Below are 20,738 nucleotides of genomic sequence, written 5' to 3' on the forward strand. Positions count from 1 at the left end.
AAGTGCACCATATAGGGAATAGGGTGCCATTTGGGAAGGACACCAAATACAGTGGAGTGACACCCTAGGGAATTATTTGACAGGTGGAGAGAGTATTATTAAACTAATTGGTTGAGATTGATGCTGTTGGTTATGTTGACGTTGCCAATGAAAATGTGCTCTAAAACAGTATGGACCATGACGGGTAGCCTACCACAGATTTGAATTCTAATCTAAAACAGTATGGACCATGACGGGTAGCCTACCACAGATTTGAATTCTAATCTAAAACAGTATGGACCATGACGGGTAGCCTACCACAGATTTGAATTCTAATCTAAAACAGTATGGACCATGACGGGTAGCCTACCACAGATTTGAATTCTAATCTAAAACAGTATGGACCATGACGGGTAGCCTACCACAGATTTGAATTCTAATCTAAAACAGTATGGACCATGACGGGTAGCCTACCACAGATTTGAATTCTAATCTAAAACAGTATGGACCATGACGGGTAGCCTACCACAGATTTGAATTCTAATCTAAAACAGTATGGACCATGACGGGTAGCCTACCACAGATTTGAATTCTAATCTAAAACAGTATGGACCATGACGGGTAGCCTACCACAGATTTGAATTCTAATCTAAAACAGTATGGACCATGACGGGTAGCCTACCACAGATTTGAATTCTAATCTAAAACAGTATGGACCATGACGGGTAGGCTACCACAGATTTGAATTCTAATCTAAAACAGTATGGACCATGACGGGTAGCCTACCACAGATTTGAATTCTAATCTAAAACAGTATGGACCTTGATGGGTAGCCTACCACAGATTTGAATTCTAATCTAAAACAGTATGGACCATGACGGGTAGCCTACCACAGATTTGAATTCTAATCTAAAACAGTATGGACCATGACGGGTAGCCTACCACAGATTTGAATTCTAATCTAAAACAGTATGGACCATGACGGGTAGCCTACCACAGATTTGAATTCTAATCTAAAACAGTATGGACCATGACGGGTAGCCTACCACAGATTTGAATTCTAATCTAAAACAGTATGGACCTTGATGGGTAGCCTACCACAGATTTGAATTCTAATCTAAAACAGTATGGACCATGACGGGTAGCCTACCACAGATTTGAATTCTAATCTAAAACAGTATGGACCATGACGGGTAGCCTACCACAGATTTGAATTCTAATCTAAAACATAATATTACTTTCTCAATCATTTCGGAAAACCACGACCGATCGCTTTAAAGGTTTGATGTGTTTTTGTTATAATCATATTAGTGGTGTGTGACTCTTTGACTTCTTTTAAAATGTCTTAAATGATATTAACTGGCAAAGCAAGGGCAGCTAGAAATATGTAGTTCTATCGATGTGTCATTCTTTGTTACATAATTCGTTTTTGCTTGGAAAGTTTTTTCAAAAAGTTCAAAATGTTGAAATAGGATAACCTACAGTTTAGGACCTCAGCTAGAGCTATAGATCCTACAGTCTATGTTAACCTACAGTTTAGGACCTCAGCTAGAGCTATAGATCCTACAGTCTATGTTAACCTACAGTTTAGGACCTCAGCTAGAGCTATAGATCCTACAGTCTATGTTAACCTACAGTTTAGGACCTCAGCTAGAGCTATAGATCCTACAGTCTATGTTAACCTACAGTTAAGGACCTCAGCTAGAGCTATAGATCCTACAGTCTATGTTAACCTACAGTTTAGGACCTCAGCTAGAGCTATAGATCCTACAGTCTATGTTAACCTACAGTTTAGGACCTCAGCTAGAGCTATAGATCCTACAGTCTATGTTAACCTACAGTTTAGGACCTCAGCTAGAGCTATAGATCCTACAGTCTATGATAACCTACAGTTTAGGACCTCAGCTAGAGCTATAGATCCTACAGTCTATGATAACCTACAGTTTAGGACCTCAGCTAGAGCTATAGATCCTACAGTCTATGATAACCTACAGTTTAGGACCTCAGCTAGAGCTATAGATCCTACAGTCTATGATAACCTACAGTTTAGGACCTCAGCTAGAGCTATAGATCCTACAGTCTATGTTAACCTACAGTTTAGGACCTCAGCTAGAGCTATAGATCCTACAGTCTATGATAACCTACAGTTTAGGACCTCAGCTAGAGCTATAGATCCTACAGTCTATGATAACCTACAGTTTAGGACCTCAGCTAGAGCTACAGATCCTACAGTCTATGATAACCTACAGTTTAGGACCTCAGCTAGAGCTATAGATCCTACAGTCTATGATAACCTACAGTTTAGGACCTCAGCTAGAGCTACAGATCCTACAGTCTATGATAACCTACAGTTTAGGACCTCAGCTAGAGCTATAGATCCTACAGTCTATGATAACCTACAGTTTAGGACCTCAGCTAGAGCTATAGATCCTACAGTCTATGATAACCTACAGTTTAGGACCTCAGCTAGAGCTATAGATCCTACAGTCTATGATAACCTACAGTTTAGGACCTCAGCTAGAGCTACAGATCCTACAGTCTATGATAACCTACAGTTTAGGACCTCAGCTAGAGCTATAGATCCTACAGTCTATGATAACCTACAGTTTAGGACCTCAGCTAGAGCTATAGATCCTACAGTCTATGATAACCTACAGTTTAGGATCGCAGCTAGAGCTATAGATCCTACAGTCTATGATAACCTACAGTTTAGGACCTCAGCTAGAGCTATAGATCATACAGTCTATGATAACCTACAGTTTAGGATCTCAGCTAGAGCTATAGATCCTACAGTCTATGATAGGGGAACATTGTCCTCGTGTTCTCTTTTCTCGCATACAATGCAATATAATGTAGGGCCTATTGTTAAATAGCCTACATATGCATATTTTTTTCTCCATTCTACATCCAAGACTTAAAGCTCCCCCCTCGTGGAGAGTTGGCAGCAGAAGCCTAGTGTTATGCCGTCTGAAATAAGTGCTTGCCCCCACAGAGGGAAGCAAAATCCCAGAGTTAGAGAGCAGCGGAGAGGAGAGGAGAGCACTCTGTCAGGGCCAGATGGTTTGGGTTAAAATGAGAATCACTATTCAGGCAGCGGGTCCACCGTTCTGCCTGCCTGTCGATAGCAGTTTCACTAGTTGGATAATCATCAGCCTATACATAATGTGACAAGACCTAAACATCACTGAGAGCTGTCCCGTCCATAGGTCCTGCTGAGTTCTCAAATATAAATCAATTTAAGTGTAAAAATTAAGTTGAGAGTAAACGTGATAACTGTATAACATATCAGCGTCAAATACCCCAAATAAAGATGTTAAACTAATTTCCTGGAGTCAATTCTACAAACCTTATTTTTGCACTTTGGACCCAAGAGTACAAAAAGTGTATTAAAAAGAAGAAAAAGAACAAGACAAAATAAATTATTCAGCTTTAAAAGCCTCCAAGCTTGAAAATAGTCTCTATTCTGGACATGACAACCGTGCTAAGATTTACTCTCAAGCTTTAGCCTAATAAAACGTCCATGCAACTAGTTCAGTGTATAACAATGTATGAACGTATCGCAACAATGTATCAAATGTATCTCAACAATGTAGAATTATTACCACGTTGTCTTCATCTAGCGAGGTGAGACAGACATTCGACTGTAGTAAAACACCGCAACAGGGACTTACATTCATCTGCTTCTTCTCTGCCTCTTTGAGCGCACGCACGTCTGTTAGCAAATATCCCAACTATTAACGGTCGCTTCTTCAAACAAATCTCTTGTGGAGTAAAAAAGACAAGAGTACAAATCTAAATTAAAGTCAAAACCCCCCTAAATAATATCCATTTCAGAAAGACAAAGCGGTATCCTTCAGAAAGTATCCTTTTGGGTGGAGAACGCGTTTTCTCTCCAGCAACCTCCTCTTGTGATTTCTTCTGTACCCTATTCCTTGTCAGGTAACGAGGGATAGGCAATTCAAAATAACTTTTTCCGCGAACGTTTCCTTTCTTTGGTTTAAATGTTGTAGTCAGAACGTTATCAACTTCTCCGCATCGGGACAGCATCCACACTAACCGTTACTTGGAGCGTCTAGTTGCAGAGCAGCTGCTGCCTCCCGGTGCACGGAGTGAAACCCGACACCTCTCTATTGCTATGGACGGCCCTCCTTCAGATTGGGCTAATTTACTCAACAAGTGAAGAAGTGTACGGTTATGTTGTTTGACAGCGCTGTGCTAAAGAGATGCCACGGAGAGAGCAGAGAGGAGAGGTGGAGAATTCTGAACTCTGGTGCCACCAAGCTATGTAAAAGGGAAGTGTATATCATCAGAATGTCTTTGGGTTCTAAATATCTCAAACCTGATGAGCTGATTGGGCTGCTCTGACCCAGCTTTATTCGGTAAAGGACCTTTTTGGCATAGTGAAGTAAATTCAATGTTTCAGAAACACAATTATGTAATTGATTAGCAAAATATTTGTCATTAACAACATATTTGTCATCAACAACTATTACACAACATCACTGAAAAAGAAAAGGGGCATTTGGACCATACCAAAATGATGCTACAGTAGACCTCCATGACAAGTTTGACATTGTTATGAGAACAGAAGGGGTTTCCCTCTCAGACAATAAAGGGTGTGAAGGACTTCAATAGAATATGTAGAATGCCCAGACAGACACATCCCTGTTATAAAATAAAGAACAGAGAGAAGAGAGAGCCAGACTACTGGGTTATGTCCCAAATGGCACCCTATGCTTTATATATTGGACTACTGGTCTAAAGTAGTGCACTACCAAGGAAATAGGGTGCTTATCAAAAGTTATGCACTATGCATAAGGTGACATTTGGGACACAGCCTATGATACCACTCTAGGTTCCTGATCCACAGTGTTGGAAAAAGTACCCGATTGTCATACTTGAGTAAAAGTAAAGATACCTTCATAGAAAATGACTCAAGTAAAAGTGAAAGTCACCCAGTAAAATACTACTTGAGAAAAAGTCTAAAAGTATTTGGCTTTAAATATACTTAAGTATCAAAAGTCAATGTAATTGCTATACTTAAGTATCAAAGTAAAAGTACAAGTAAAAATCATTTCAAATTCCTTATATTTTCTCATTTTTATTTATTTACAGATAGCCAGGGGCACACCAACACTCAGACATCATTTAAAACGAAGCAGTGTTTAGTGAGTCCTCCAGGTCAAAGGCAGTCGGAATGACCAGGGATGTAATCTTGATAAGTGTGTGAATTATAAAATGTTCCTGTCCTGCTAACCATTCAAAATGTAACTAGTACTTTTGGATGTCAGGGAAAATGTATGGAGTGAAAAATACATCATTTTGTTTAGGAATGTAGTGAAGTAAAAGTAAAAGTTGTCAAAAATATAAATAGTAAAGTAAAGTACAGATACCCTAAAAAACGACTTAAGTAGTATTTTTAAGTATTTTTACTTAAGTACTTTACACCACTGCTAATCCAGTCTTCTCTCTGGAAGAACCATGATTTTATCTTCTCCAGAGCCAGAGACATGGCCTTGGATCACTTGAATCCCTTCCTGGTACTATGTCACACCCTGATCTGTTTCACCTGTCCCTGTGATTGTCCCCACCCCCTCCTAGTGTCGCTTATTATCCCCAGTGTATTTATCCCTGTGTTTCCTGTCTCTCTGTGCCAGTTTGTCTTGTTTGCCAAGTCAACCAGTGTTTTTCCTTGCTCCTATTTTTCCGGGTCTCTTTTGATGCTAGTCCTCCTGGTTTCGACCCTTGTCTGTCCTGACTCCGAACCCGCCTGCCTGACCACTCTGCCTGTTATGTCTTCAAGCCTGCCTATCCCCTTGTACTGTTTGGACTGATCTGGTTACTGAACCCCTGCCTGGCCTGACCTCGAGACTGCCCTTTGTCTGGTACTGTTTTGGACTCTGACCTGGTTTATGAACTCTCGCCTGTCCCCGACCTACCTTTTGCCTACCCCTTGGATTAATAAATATCGGAGCTCAACCATCTGCTTCCTGTGTCTCGCATTGGGTCCTTATACTATCAATCAGTAGAAACAGTCATTTTAAAATCCCAACCTGTCGATCATAAGAGTATGGACGAGGAACCGTGGGTTGGAATTCATTCACTTCCCTTCCTGTGACAGCTGCTTGACATGTCTTGACTGTGAACATCCAGGCCTGAATAGTCACAAAGGTTTCATCTGTTTTCATCTGTGCCCCAAGCTTAACTCCTCTAGCTGCCAATACTGTGAACATAGTCTTCAGTTATTTCCTACTATGGAGACACATCCATATATTTCCATTCATTTATGTGGCGCTATACATTCAAATGAAATGTATTCTCACTATCTGGCCGTCCGAAAACAGAAACTGAAGATCAGTTTGCGCTTGGCCACATCTCAAGAACAACTAAAAGGCTTAAATAATTATTACAGCTGTCTACCTGGTATGTCTGCAGATGGTAACTATGTTTTATCATGAGAGAGATCAAGAGGATATGTCTCAATGTGTTTACTAGATTGAGATGGTATATGCTTAGGGGTATTAAAATAGAAGATGAAGTTATCCTGAAAAACACACCGCTCAGTTTATTTATATGAACGGTGTTTGGAAGAGAGAAGGAGCTGGCAACGACACACAGGCGCTCTCTTTCTCACACACACACACACACACCCGCAAACACACACACACACACAGAGAGTCACGCACAGCGGTATAGTAAATGTTGGATCATAAAAGAAAAGAAATTATTGGATTTGGATGTGTCTTCTGCTAGACAGGACATGCAGGGCTGTTGTATTCATGTCTTCCTTATGACTCAAAGGGTTTTCTTTTAAATATATTTCAATACATTTTTGTTAATACTCAAGTTGGAAAATAATAAACATTTCAGACGGAATCTGGCCCAGATCATCTGTCAAATTAAACTCGGTAATAACAAAATAACATCCTCCTACATTTATCCTCATCAACAAAACATTATATCACTCTACACAGTCATCTACTTCCCTGTTCTAATAGACAAACCAACGGACTGGCTTTGAACCCAGATCCTCTGCATACCTCAAGACTGTTGGCCCACTGAGCTAGGCAGTAGCTCTGGAAAGCTAACAAACAAAGCTCATCACGTGAACTTAGTTCCTCAAAACATCGCCGTTACAAAATCATCAACACATTATCACATTTGCACCAGTTTACAACATAACATCTAAACTTCCTTTGCACACTCTTCTTCTTTAGATAACTGGGTCGAGGGTCTTTCCTAGCTAGCTGTGATGGGTTTGGACCTTAAACACACATACATCACTGCACATGTGTTCTATTACATTACCTGGCTAATAAGCCCAGTATCCAGCCAAGTTCTTTAATGTGCTCCTCCTCTCTAGTCTCTACCAACAACCTGTCAGAGCCTTGCACTGAGGGGACCTTTATTCAAAACAGACTCACAACTGGGCTGCATACAGACTATATTTTCTGCATCCTAAATGGCACCCTATTCCCTACATAGGGCACTACTTTTGACCAGAGTCCTTTGGCGCTGCCGCTGTGGGCCCTGGTCAAAAGTAGTGCACTATGTAGGGAATAGGGTGCCATTTGGGAGGCCTTAATGGACTACCCTCCTCCTCACAGGAGGGAGGACTATTGCATGCCTCAGTTAGAACTGGAGGTAACTAAGCTGGTGTAAAAGAGCAACAGCAGCAACAGATACATCTCCTGTTGGGTTTGTTGTTAGTTTGTAAGATGACAGCGATCTGATTGGAGACATCTATCAGTAGATAGAGGAGGACAGATGTTTACAATGTGCCTGAATGTAGCTGAACACTGGAGGGCAATAATGCAACCAAATAGTATCAGCTCTCTGTCTCTCTGTCTGGCTCTCCTTTCTCTCCGTTTCTAATATCTCTCTGTTTCTCTCTGTCTTTCACTCTCTCTCTCACACACTCTTCTGTCTCTGTCTGCCCCTCTCTTCTCGCCTTCTCATTTATCTCTGTCTCTCCTTTCTCTCTTTCTCCATTTTCCTCCTTCTCTCTACCCTCTCTCTCTCTCTCTCTCTCCTCTCTGCTATCCTGTCAAATCATTCAATAGCGTGAGTTTTCCCAGTAACACTGTAATTACCTTGAGACCTGACTAATTCCAAAACAAATATTCTCAATAGCATTTATTGAAATGCACTGACAACCTTCCATACACCTGCTACAATGACCATATTTTCATTACCATCATTGAAGGGGTAAATATTTATTGCACTAACATGCTCCCCATATTGCAATAGTGAATCTTGTGGCTCTGCCTCCCTAAAACTATACTGCATCCCAAATGGCACCTTATTCCATACATAATGCCCTATGGGCCCTGGTCAAAAGTAGTGTACTATATAGGTAAAAAAATGCCATTTGGGACGCATACTATAATGTATAAACATAGGACAGTCAGTGCCGTTGCAGTTTCGTCCTAATCACTTTGCTACTGATGGGTTCTCCATCTTTCATAACAACTCATGTTTTACATGATGCCCCTGTCACACAGCAACTTCTATAAGATAAATATTCTGTTCCATTTTCATACACAGTGGTGGCTCCTTAGTGGTCGACGGTTGCTAGGCCACCATAGTGGTAGCCTCGTCCTTATCAGGCAGTGATGTATTGAGAGCAGAGGGCTGTGTGTTACATCACTGAGGATCACACACACACACATGTGCACACACACATATGTACGCACACACACACTCTGGAAGGAAGATCAATGTGCTATAATGTAATAGAGTAGAGATCTGCTTTTCTACTCTTTAGTGCGGTGTTGTCCACATCACAGGGCTGTGGTTGGGGTAATGACGGTGTGATGGCTATTTCTGTAACATCTGACCAGGGGTTAGACATCAGACCACAGAGCCTGGTTCCTATGGACTATCTGGAAGTACCAGAGAGAAATAGCCTAGCCAGCTTCATCGGGAGAGGAAATTAAAACTGCAGTAGACGATTAGAAGAACAATAAATCCGGCAGCACTGCAACTTATTTTGGTAAACAGCTGAGGGATGTAAGAAATGTAACCCCTCTCAAGTTCATAGACAGAGCTATGGATGTCAGGACTGACCATCCATGAGCTCAAAATAATAGTTTTAAGCATGTTTTAAAGCTATACAGTGTTTGTTTACAATTGCAAAACAAGCTTATATTTTGAGCTCTGATGGGTAAGACAGTTGAGACATGTAGTTTAGCCTATTTTCTTCACAATCAACCTCTATACATAATTCATTTAAAAGTAAAAAAAAAATTGATGTACCAATAGCTGACTGTACCTTTAATAAGTTCGTGACAGGCCGCTTGGCAGAGAGAGTCATAACAGTAAGGAAATGTCATGCAGCAGACCAGCCCTGATTTCAGACTGAGCGGTAAAATGAGATAGAGGCTATGTTCCAAATGGTACCGTATTCCCTTTATAGTGAAAAGGGGGCCATTTGGGAGGCAACTGGAGTCTGTCTTCTGTACATACGGTATCACTGTCCTCATAACAAACCCAAAGAGCGTTGCTTTGAGTCCTCTCATATTTATATTTGAGAGGGGTATGAGCACACAATAGACCAAAGATTGTTGTGATCATCATCACATATTGGAAACCTGTGCTTGGCAGAACTATACAGAGACATGCAGCCTTTCTCTGTTAACTGGGTTTATTGCGAAACAGAGCAGGCGCTGTTTGAGCATTGTATCTAGCAATGACTGTGTCCCAAATGGCACTCTATTCCCTATTTGGTGCACTACTCTTGACCAGGGCCCATAGGACTCTGGTCAAAAGTACTGTGCTATATAGGTAATAGGATGCCATTTGGGAAATAACCAGTGCTGACAGTACTCAACGGAATGTATTAAATTGTGTTCCGTATAAAAAAAATCTAAATACAAACACATACTGACAGTATCAGAGCAAATCTTGCGTGAAAAGACCCAATTATAATGTATTTTTAAATCTGTTTGTTGTTGGGTTGTCTGACATTCTATCCTGCTGTATACAAACATCGTATCAGTTCTGTCTTTAGGGGTAATACCAAACATGACTATAAAACAGGTCTCGCAAACAGCAGTTTTCAGCATATTCCAGATTTAGCAACATTTTCAGTGCTTGCGTCCCACAATGCACCCTATTCCATATGTAGTGCATTACTTTTGACTAAACTCAGGGGTCAAAAGTAGTGCACAAAATAGGGTGCCATTTGGGACGTAGTTTTGATTCGGGTCTACATAAACATAACACATGGCACTCTCTGGTTCTCCACCATAACTACAACCAGAGAAGGTTAGTGACGGACTATCTCTGCTATAACCCCCCACACACCTGGCTGAACACAAACTGTCACGACTTCCGCCGAAGTTGGCTCCTCTCCTTGTTAGGGCGGCGTTCGGCGATCGACGTCACCGGCTTTCTAGCCATCACCGCTCGATTTTTCATATGTCCATTTGTTTTGTCTTGTTCTATACACACCTGGTTTTCATTCCCCAATCAATCTACATGTATTTAGTCCTCTGTTCCCCATCACGTCTTTGTGTGTAATTGTTCATTGTTAATGGTGTATGTTCACGCACAATACTTTTATAGTTTATGTTCCGTGGTTTTGGGTACTTATGTCATTTTTTGTGCCTATTGTTGAACAGAATAAAAGTGCGCCTGTTTACTCTACTCTGCTCTCCTGCACCTGACTTCGCCTCCCTTACACAGCCTTAACACAAACTGACAAATATTTACACAATCCACAAACATTTCTCCATGCTTCCTGTGGTTAACTATAGCAAGTTCATTGGTCCATAGAGGTGGTCAGCCAGTCTGTCCATGTTGAGGATTTGTTTCTCTATGTTTCGTAGGTTCATTAAACTGTCCTATAAACACTATGGTATAACTAGTCAGAACACATTCATAAACCAACAGCTTTTAGTGTTGTGTCCCAAATGTGACCCTATTTATATATTTAATTTATATATAGTACTTTTGACCAGGGCTCACAGGGTGCCACATGGGATGCAGACACTGAAAGCTGTGTGTTTAAGTGTGTTGTGATTAGTAACCCCACTACTCTCCTTCAGTCCAGTGACTAGCTACAGCACTATTACGGTGAGAAGTCCCAGTCCAGTGACTAGCTACAGCACTATTACGGTGAGAAGTCCCAGTCCAGTGACTAGCTACAGCACTATTACGGTGAGAAGTCCCAGTCCAGTGACTAGCTACAGCACTATTACGGTGAGAAGTCCCAGTCCAGTGACTAGCTACAGCACTATTACGGTGAGAAGTCCCAGTCCAGTGACTAGCTACAGCACTATTACGGTGAGAAGTCCCAGTCCAGTGACTAGCTACAGCACTATTACGGTGAGAAGTCCCAGTCCAGGTTTGGACCATTTAGTTCCTGATCCCTCTGATTTTGGGGGCTGATCCCCATCCTCTCTATTGGAGTACCGTGGCGTGTGTGTGTGTGTGATTTTGTGTGCGTGCATGCAGACTTTTATTAACAAAGACGAAACACTAAGCAGAAGCAGGGGGTGGACGGTTGGTTCCCCCCAGAACACTGTTGGTTATGAGGTAACCTGAGCCTGGGTCTGTTATTGTCCTCTTAATAGCTGTGAGAACCATGTGGGCTGTGTCCCAAATAACACTCTATTCACTATATAGTGCACTGCTTTGACCAAGGGCCAAAGGGCTCTGGGAAAAAGTAGTGCACTATATAGTGAATAGGGTGCCATTTGGGATGCGCCCTCAGACGTATTGGTGTGGCAGGTTGTGTGGATAAATACAGCACACACTTGCTCTTTCATCTCTGTTTTGGGGGGTGTGTGAAATATAAACACTTCACACACACATGGCGAGGATATAGGCATGGGTAGAAATTGGATCTTTAATATATTAACATGAAGTCTGACACGTTTGTGTGGGTAAACTTCCAGAGCAGGTTCATTTTGGAATGGCATGATCAGTGGACTTATGGTGTGCGTGTGTGCGTGCGCGTATGCATGCCTGTGTGTGTGTGTGTATGTGTGCCTGCTTGCTTGCTTTGCACGCGTGTGTGTAGGCGTTCAGAGTGGGGTAATAGGGGAAAGGAGGGCACAGACAGAAACAGAGTTCACAGGTGGTTTCCATTAGGCTGCGTATCATTCCTGCCTCTCCATCATCTTCTGGTTCATCATCTTCAGGAAGAAGTGCTTTTAAAGAGTCTCTGTTTAGGGTTTCTGGATCCTTCCTCTGGAAAATACTACAATAAATCTCTTTTAATGTGTACAGAAAGGTACTAAACTCGTGCTGAAATGTTGGAGACTGACCATTGACTGAGGAGCGTGCTAGACATACAAACTCTGTGCACACAGCAAAACAATGGAATACCTCAATTCAACCCACTAAAAACAAAGGGCCGGCTACACAAAGATAATTGGTTTTGTTTGTCAATTTCTGAGAAGTCTGATCTCTTACTAACAGTGGCCTCAAGTCTTCTTCTTCTTCTTCACTAGGGCAAAAGTCCCTCATCCTACCCTGAAGAGTGGTTAACCTCAGAGAGGATAAAAACTAGCTGTCCATCATCATATGAGTCATCGGTTGCATCCCGTATAGTACCCTATTCCCTACATAGTGCACTACTTCTGACCAGGGTTCAAAATTAGTGCACTATATAGGGAATATGGTGCAGTGTACTTTGTAGGGAATAGGGTGCCATTTGGGACATACCCATAATGTTTGTCTAAGTCTGCCCTGGGCAAACTAAATATGTATCTTTCCTTCAGCCTGCTGTAGCAGAGCAGGACATGAAAGGAAGTCAGATTTATATGAAAGATCCTTCTACACGACTGGGGTGGTGGTACTACAATCGTTCACAGACACACACCCTCTCTGGAGCCATAGCTCTGTGATGCCAGCTAGCCGGCTAACTTCATTTCTTGTATTATCTGTTATTATGGGATGGAGAAAAAGGGAGACTATTTATTTATTTATTTATTTGAACCTTTATTTAACTAGGCAAGTGAGTTAAGAACAAATTCTTATTTACAATGACGGCCTACCCCGGCCAAACCCTAACCCGGACAGCGCTGGGCCAATTGTGCACCGCCCTATGCGACTCCCAATCACGGTCAGTTGTGATACAGCCTGGAATCGAACCAGGGTGTGTAGTGACGCCTCTAGCACTGAGATGCAGTGCCTTAGACTGCTGCACCACTCATTGTGAGCCAAGTCAGGGTTGACTTAAAGTTGGAAAGATATGGAGATCACACAAACACACACATGCTGCACACACACAGATCTCCTCTTAACCCCACCACTGGTCTCCCCAGGCCCCACAGCCAGCATGGCTTCAAAGACTATAGACTGCAGTATCAAATACATGCATGAAACACCCTCTCCCTGTTTATACAAGATATACAGTGCTATTTAAATAAACACTGTGTTAGCTGCTGTGTTCTGCCCTTTATTCCGCTTCCCTCCGGACATACAGTGTTCCCCATTTCCCCTCGCAAAGTTTCATCTTTATCCTACTCATTTACCTGTTAATGACAGGGTGTTAACTGTGTTCAATTCCTTCTCTGGATCTATCAGTGACACCTACCACCATACAATATACTGTAAATTAGTTATGTACTACTGGACCGTGCTATTATTCTCAGAAACAATTAGAAGTTAACTTACAATGTCCATGTCTCTGCCACTGCCTTGAACTAGCGTCATGATGGTGTCTGCGACCCTGAGCTGCTACTAGCCGTATCCACGGGAGACTGCAGGTGGCTGGAGGCCAGGCGGAACCAGGAAATTGCCTTGGGCCTTTTTGCTAACCCCCTCCACCTCCCCATCCCCCAAACACACACCCTCCTTCAGTCTTCCGTTACGTCCCAAATGGCACCCTATTCCCTATATAGTGCACTACTTTTTTGACCAATGTAGTAGACTATTTAGAGAATATGGTGTAGTGAGCACATCCATTGGTCTGCTGAGGTCTGATTCTTCACACTCAGTCAGTGCCCTCCTCTTGGCAGCAGCAAGGACTGGCAGAGACGCTACACTATCCATCTATACACTACGAACCTCGCCAAGGATGAGGATATCCAACTATCAGTGGGAACTGGGAAACCATTTTTCTCGTCCAGGGAAGTGGCTATAATGTGATGCACCTGGAGGTAGGCAGACTGGCTGTGGGGGTTATCAGATGCAGAAAACAGCCAGTCATTCAGTCAGCCAGGATCAATTCCAACCAGGCTCCTCCAACTTGTCCAGTCAAAATCGAACTCTTAGTAAAATGATAACCTGGTCCCAGATCTGTTTGTGCTCTTGCCAACTCCATTGCTGTTATTGTCAAGCCATGTTTGGCATAACAATGAGTGACAGGGAGTTGCATGATAGCAAAAACAGACTGGCACTCAGGCTAGCGAAATGATGCTTGTAGTCCAATTAGATAAGCTTTGGTGGTAATTTAGCAACGATAAATGAAATATCTATATTTTCTGACACTAACATTCCAGGGACTTTGTTCTGAGTCTGAGTACGATTCTGATGCAGATCCCTTTTTTTCTCCTCCTGAGATGTATTCTGTTGTCTAGCAGTCTAGCACTGTAATGTGTTCTGTTGTCTAGCAGTCTAGCACTGTAATGTATTCTGTTGTCTAGCAGTCTAGCACTGTAATGTGTTCTGTTGTCTAGCAGTCTAGCACTGTAATGTATTCTGTTGTCTAGCAGTCTAGCACTGTAATGTATTCTGTTGTCTAGCAGTCTAACACTGTAATGTATTCTGTTGTCTAGCACTGCAATGTATTCTGTTGTCTAGCAGTCTAGCACTGTAATGTATTCTGTTGTCTAGCAGTCTAGCACTGTAATGTATTCTGTTGTCTAGCACTGCAATGTATTCTGTTGTCTAGCAGTCTAGCACTGCAATGTATTCTGTTGTCTAGCAGTCTAGAACTGTAATGTATTCTGTTGTCTAGCACTGCAATGTATTCTGTTGTCTAGCACTGCAATGTATTCTGTTGTCTAGCAGTCTAGCACTGAAATGTATTCTGTTGTCTAGCAGTCCAGCACTGTAATGTATTCTGTTGTCTAGCAGTCTAGCACTGTAATGTATTCTGTTGTCTAGCAGTCCAGCACTGTAATGTATTCTGTTGTCTAGCAGTCTAGCACTGTAATGTATTCTGTTGTGTAGCAATCTAGCACTGTAATGTATTCTGTTGTCTAGCAGTCTAGCACTGTAATGTATTCTGTTGTCTAGCACTGCAATGTATTCTGTTGTCTAGCACTGCAATGTATTCTGTTGTCTAGCAGTCTAGCACTGAAATGTATTCTGTTGTCTAGCAGTCCAGCACTGTAATGTATTCTGTTGTCTAGCAGTCTAGCACTGTAATGTATTCTGTTGTCTAGCAGTCTAGCACTGTAATGTGTTCTGTTGTCTAGCAGTCCAGCACTGTAATGTATTCTGTTGTCTAGCAGTCTAGCACTGTAATGTATTCTGTTGTCTAGCAGTCCAGCACTGTAATGTATTCTGTTGTCTAGCAGTCTAGCACTGTAATGTATTCTGTTGTGTAGCAGTCTAGCACTGTAATGTATTCTGTTGTCTAGCAGTCTAGCACTGTAATGTATTATGTTGTCTAGCAGTCTAGCACTGTAATGTATTCTGTTGTCTAGCAGTCTAGCACTGTAATGTATTCTGTTGTCTAGCACTGCAATGTATTCTGTTGTCTAGCACTGCAATGTATTCTGTTGTCTAGCAGTCTAGCACTGAAATGTATTCTGTTGTCTAGCAGTCTAGCACTGTAATGTATTCTGTTGTGTAGCAGTCTAGCACTGTAATGTATTCTGTTGTCTAGCAGTCTAGCACTGTAATGTATTCTGTTGTCTAGCACTGCAATGTATTCTGTTGTCTAGCACTGCAATGTATTCTGTTGTCTAGCAGTCTAGCACTGAAATGTATTCTGTTGTCTAGCAGTCCAGCACTGTAATTTATTCTGTTGTCTAGCACTGCAATGTATTCTGTTGTCTACCACTGCAATGTATTCTGTTGTCTAGCAGTCTAGCACTGAAATGTATTCTGTTGTCTAGCAGTCCAGCACTGTAATGTATTCTGTTGTCTAGCAGTCTAGCACTGTAATGTATTCTGTTGTCTAGCAGTCTAGCACTGTAATGTATTCTGTTGTCTAGCAGTCCAGCACTGTAATTTATTCTGTTGTCTAGCACTGCAATGTATTCTGTTGTCTACCACTGCAATGTATTCTGTTGTCTAGCAGTCTAGCACTGAAATGTATTCTGTTGTCTAGCAGTCCAGCACTGTAATGTATTCTGTTGTCTAGCAGTCTAGCACTGTAATGTATTCTGTTGTCTAGCAGTCTAGCACTGTAATGTATTCTGTTGTCTAGCAGTCCAGCACTGTAATGTATTCTGTTGTCTAGCAGTCTAGCACTGTAATGTATTCTGTTGTGTAGCAGTCTAGCACTGTAATGTATTCTGTTGTCTAGCAGTCTAGCACTGTAATGTATTCTGTTGTCTAGCAGTCTAGCACTGTAATGTATTCTGTTGTCTAGCAGTCTAGCACTGTAATGTATTCTGTTGTCTAGCAGTCTAGCACTGTAATGTATTCTGTTGTCTAGCAGTCCAGCACTGTAATGTATTCTGTTGTCTAGCAGTCTAGCACTGTAATGTATTCTGTTGTCTAGCAGTCTAGCACTGTAATGTATTCTGTTGTCTAGCACTGCAATGTATTCTGTTGTCTAGCAGTCTAGCACTGCAATGTATTCTGTTGTCTAGCAGTCTAGCACTGTAATGTATTCTGTTGTCTAGCACTGCAATGTATTCTGTTGTCTAGCACTGCAATGTATTCTGTTGTCTAGCAGTCTAGCACTGAAATGTATTCTGTTGTCTAGCAGTCCAGCACTGTAATGTATTCTGTTGTCTAGCAGTCTAGCACTGTAATGTATTCTGTTGTCTAGCAGTCTAGCACTGTAATGTATTCTGTTGTCTAGCAGTCCAGCACTGTAATGTATTCTGTTGTCTAGCAGTCTAGCACTGTAATGTATTCTGTTGTGTAGCAGTCTAGCACTGTAAAGTATTCTGTTGTCTAGCAGTCTAGCACTGTAATGTATTCTGTTGTCTAGCACTGCAATGTATTCTGTTGTCTAGCACTGCAATGTATTCTGTTGTCTAGCAGTCTAGCACTGAAATGTATTCTGTTGTCTAGCAGTCCAGCACTGTAATGTATTCTGTTGTCTAGCAGTCTAGCACTGTAATGTATTCTGTTGTCTAGCAGTCTAGCACTGTAATGTATTCTGTTGTCTAGCAGTCCAGCACTGTAATGTATTCTGTTGTCTAGCAGTCTAGCACTGTAATGTATTCTGTTGTGTAGCAGTCTAGCACTGTAATGTATTCTGTTGTCTAGCAGTCTAGCACTGTAATGTATTCTGTTGTCTAGCAGTCTAGCACTGTAATGTATTCTGTTGTCTAGCAGTCTAGCACTGTAATGTATTCTGTTGTCTAGCAGTCTAGCACTGTAATGTATTCTGTTGTCTAGCAGTCCAGCACTGTAATGTATTCTGTTGTCTAGCAGTCTAGCACTGCAATGTATTCTGTTGTGTAGCAGTCTAGCACTGTAATGTATTCTGTTGTCTAGCCGTCTAGCACTGTAATGTATTCTGTTGTCTAGCAGTCCAGCACTGTAATGTATTCTGTTGTCTAGCAGTCTAGCACTGTAATGTATTCTGTTGTGTAGCAGTCTAGCACTGTAATGTATTCTGTTGTCTAGCAGTCTAGCACTGTAATGTATTCTGTTGTCTAGCACTGTAATGTATTCTGTTGTCTAGAAGTCTAGCACTGAAATGTATTCTGTTGTGTAGCAGTCTAGCACTGTAATGTATTCTGTTGTCTAGCCGTCTAGCACTGTAATGTATTCTGTTGTCTAGCAGTTTAGCACTGTAATGTATTCTGTTGTCTAGCAGTCCAGCACTGTAATGTATTCTGTTGTGTAGCAGTCTAGCACTGTAATGTATTCTGTTGTCTAGCCGTCTAGCACTGTAATGTATTCTGTTGTCTAGCACTGTAATGTATTCTGTTGTCTAGCAGTCTAGCACTGCAATGTATTCTGTTGTGTAGCAGTCTAGCACTGTAATGTATTCTGTTGTCTAGCCGTCTAGCACTGTAATGTATTCTGTTGTCTAGCAGTCCAGCACTGTAATGTATTCTGTTGTCTAGCAGTCTAGCACTGTAATGTATTCTGTTGTGTAGCAGTCTAGCACTGTAATGTATTCTGTTGTCTAGCAGTCTAGCACTGTAATGTATTCTGTTTTGTAGCAGTCTAGCACTGTAATGTATTCTGTTGTCTAGCACTGTAATGTATTCTGTTGTCTAGCAGTCTAGCACTGTAATGTATTCTGTTGTCTAGCAGTCTAGCACTGTAATGTATTCTGTTGTCTAGCAGTCTAGCACTGTAATGTATTCAGTTGTCTAGCAGTCTAGCACTGTAATGTATTCTGTTGTCTAGCAGTCTTGCACTGTAATGAATACTGTTGTCTAGCAGTCTAGCACTGAAATGTATACTGTTGTCTAGCAGTCTACCACTGGAATGTATACTGTTGTCTAGCAGTCTTGCACTGTAATGTATTCTGTTGTCTAGCAGTCTAGCACTGTAATGTATTCTGTTGTCTAGCAGTCTAGCACTGTAATGTATTCTGTTGTCTAGCAGTCTAGCACTGTAATGTATTCTGTTGTCTAGCACTGTAATGTATTCTGTTGTCTAGCAGTCTAGCACTGCAATGTATTCTGTTGTCTAGCAGTCTAGCACTGTAATGTATTCGGTTGTCTAGCAGTCTAGCACTGTAATGTATTCTGTTGTCTAGCAGTCTAGCACTGTAATGTATTCTGTTGTCTAGCAGTCTAGCACTGTAATGTATTCTGTTGTCTAGCACTGTAATGTATTCTGTTGTCTAGCAGTCTAGCACTGTAATGTATTCTGTTGTCTAGCAGTCTAGCACTGTAATGTGTTCTGTTGTCTAGCAGTCTAGCACTGTAATGTATTCTGTTGTCTAGCAGTCTAGCACTGTAATGCATTCGGTTGTCTAGCAGTGTAGCACTGGAATGCAGTCCCCTTTCAGAGACTGGCTTAGGAATTCCCTAACAAAACAATTAAATTGTTCTTGCAAATTTCTTGCATATTTCTTTGCCAGGGACCAAAACAGGGAGAACATAGAGAGAAAGATGGCACTAATCTCATTACTAGAGACTCTTTGAAACGTCACTCCACAGAGTCTGGAAAGTGCTGATTGTCCTCAGTCAATCAGCAAGAACACAGTCATGACAACGGGAGTTGGCATGGTAATGAACACCCACTACTTGGCCTATGAGGTCATCCCCCGAGACCTGGTGTGCGTCCCAAATGGCACCCTATTCAATACATAGTGCACTATGTAGGGAATAGAATACTTCAGACGCACCTTTGTTTGGACCCATCCTTTAGAGACAGACAGACCTAACCTACCAGTCATTCAGACAAGGGGATCTCCAGACAGTGATGCTCTCACTAACATCCCACCTTCAGACCACACAAGTGGTGCACAGCTAATGTTTGGGATATGTGTTCATGTGCATCGTGCTGAGGGATGAAGAGGATGACTCTATAGGAGGAAGAGGATGCTCTGCAATAATAAGCATGCATCAATGGAAACTCTATTTTCACCAGCAGCAGGGCTGTAACCAGTGAGGTCCGGACAGGGGGGAGATTCAAGAAATGTTTAGAAAGTTTAAGCTCATTTACTGATTTCTATACAATTTAAAAACTCAAAAATGCTATTTGGAGATCTGCAAAAAAACAAGCAAAAATTTGCCCAGCCATTATCACATTTGATGCTGTAGCTTCCGATCTACAAACACATAGCCTATTAGGTATACAATTAGCCGCTACACATTAACTCACATTAACTCAGCACCGGGATTAAAACTATAATGTAATACGTACAGAGGGATCTGTTAGCAGGAAAGTATTTCATTAACAAAAAGTAAACAAATTAGTTTGCTTTCCAGATATTTTTGTTGTTGTTGCAGTTTAACAGCTAAATTTGTGCAATTCTACACATTTTGCTATTGGGTAGAGATACATTTTAGCAGTTTTTAAGCTCATTTCTTGTAATTCTGCACATTTTGCCATGATTTATGCCATGTTAATATGATATCTGAGAGTGACTAACGATCATGCCCGATCGGTAATTTTGCCTACTAAACATTTAGGCCTACTACACATTTAGATAGCAGGGCTTTGGGCTTTGTGATGGCCACTCCAATACCTTGACTTTGTTGTCCTTAAACCATTTTGCCACAACTTTGGAAGTATGCTTAGGGTCATTGTCCATTTGGAAGACCCATTTGCGACCAAGCTTTAACTTCCTGACTGATGTCTTGAGATGTTGCTTCAATATATACACATCATTTTCCTGCCTCATGGTGCCATCTATTTTGTGAAGTGCACCAGTCCCTTCTGCAGCAAAGCACCCCCACAATATGATGCTGCCACCCCCGTGCTTCACGGTTGGGATGGTGTTCTTCGGCTTGCAAACGTCCCCCTTTTTCCTCCAAACATAACGAGTCTCATTATGGCCAAACAGTTCTATTTTTGTTTCATCAGACCGGAGGCCATTTCTCCAAAAAGTACGATATTTGTCCCCATGTGCAGTTGCAAACCGTACTCTTGATTTTTTATGGCGGTTTTGGAGCAGTGGCTTCTTCCTTGCTGAGCGGCCTTTCAGGTTATGTCGATATAGGACTCGTTTAACTGTGGATATAGATACTTTGTACCTGTTC

At 41.6% G+C, this 20,738-nt stretch overlaps 1 protein-coding gene across 1 annotated transcript in view; it reads right to left on the reverse strand.

The window, feature by feature from the left end:
• LOC115163320 (protocadherin-16) overlaps positions 1–4,147 on the reverse strand; it is a 200,011-nt gene extending 195,864 nt beyond the window's left edge. Inside the window, exon 1 of the mRNA XM_029715105.1 lies at positions 3,651–4,147. The gene's annotated coding sequence lies outside the window, so the exon portion shown is untranslated. The remainder of the gene's footprint in view (positions 1–3,650) is intronic.
• Between the last annotated feature and the right edge of the window lie 16,591 nt (positions 4,148–20,738).

The sequence above is a fragment of the Salmo trutta genome, chromosome 26 (assembly GCF_901001165.1).
Source record: "Salmo trutta chromosome 26, fSalTru1.1, whole genome shotgun sequence".
Classification (NCBI taxonomy): Eukaryota; Metazoa; Chordata; class Actinopteri; order Salmoniformes; family Salmonidae; genus Salmo; species Salmo trutta.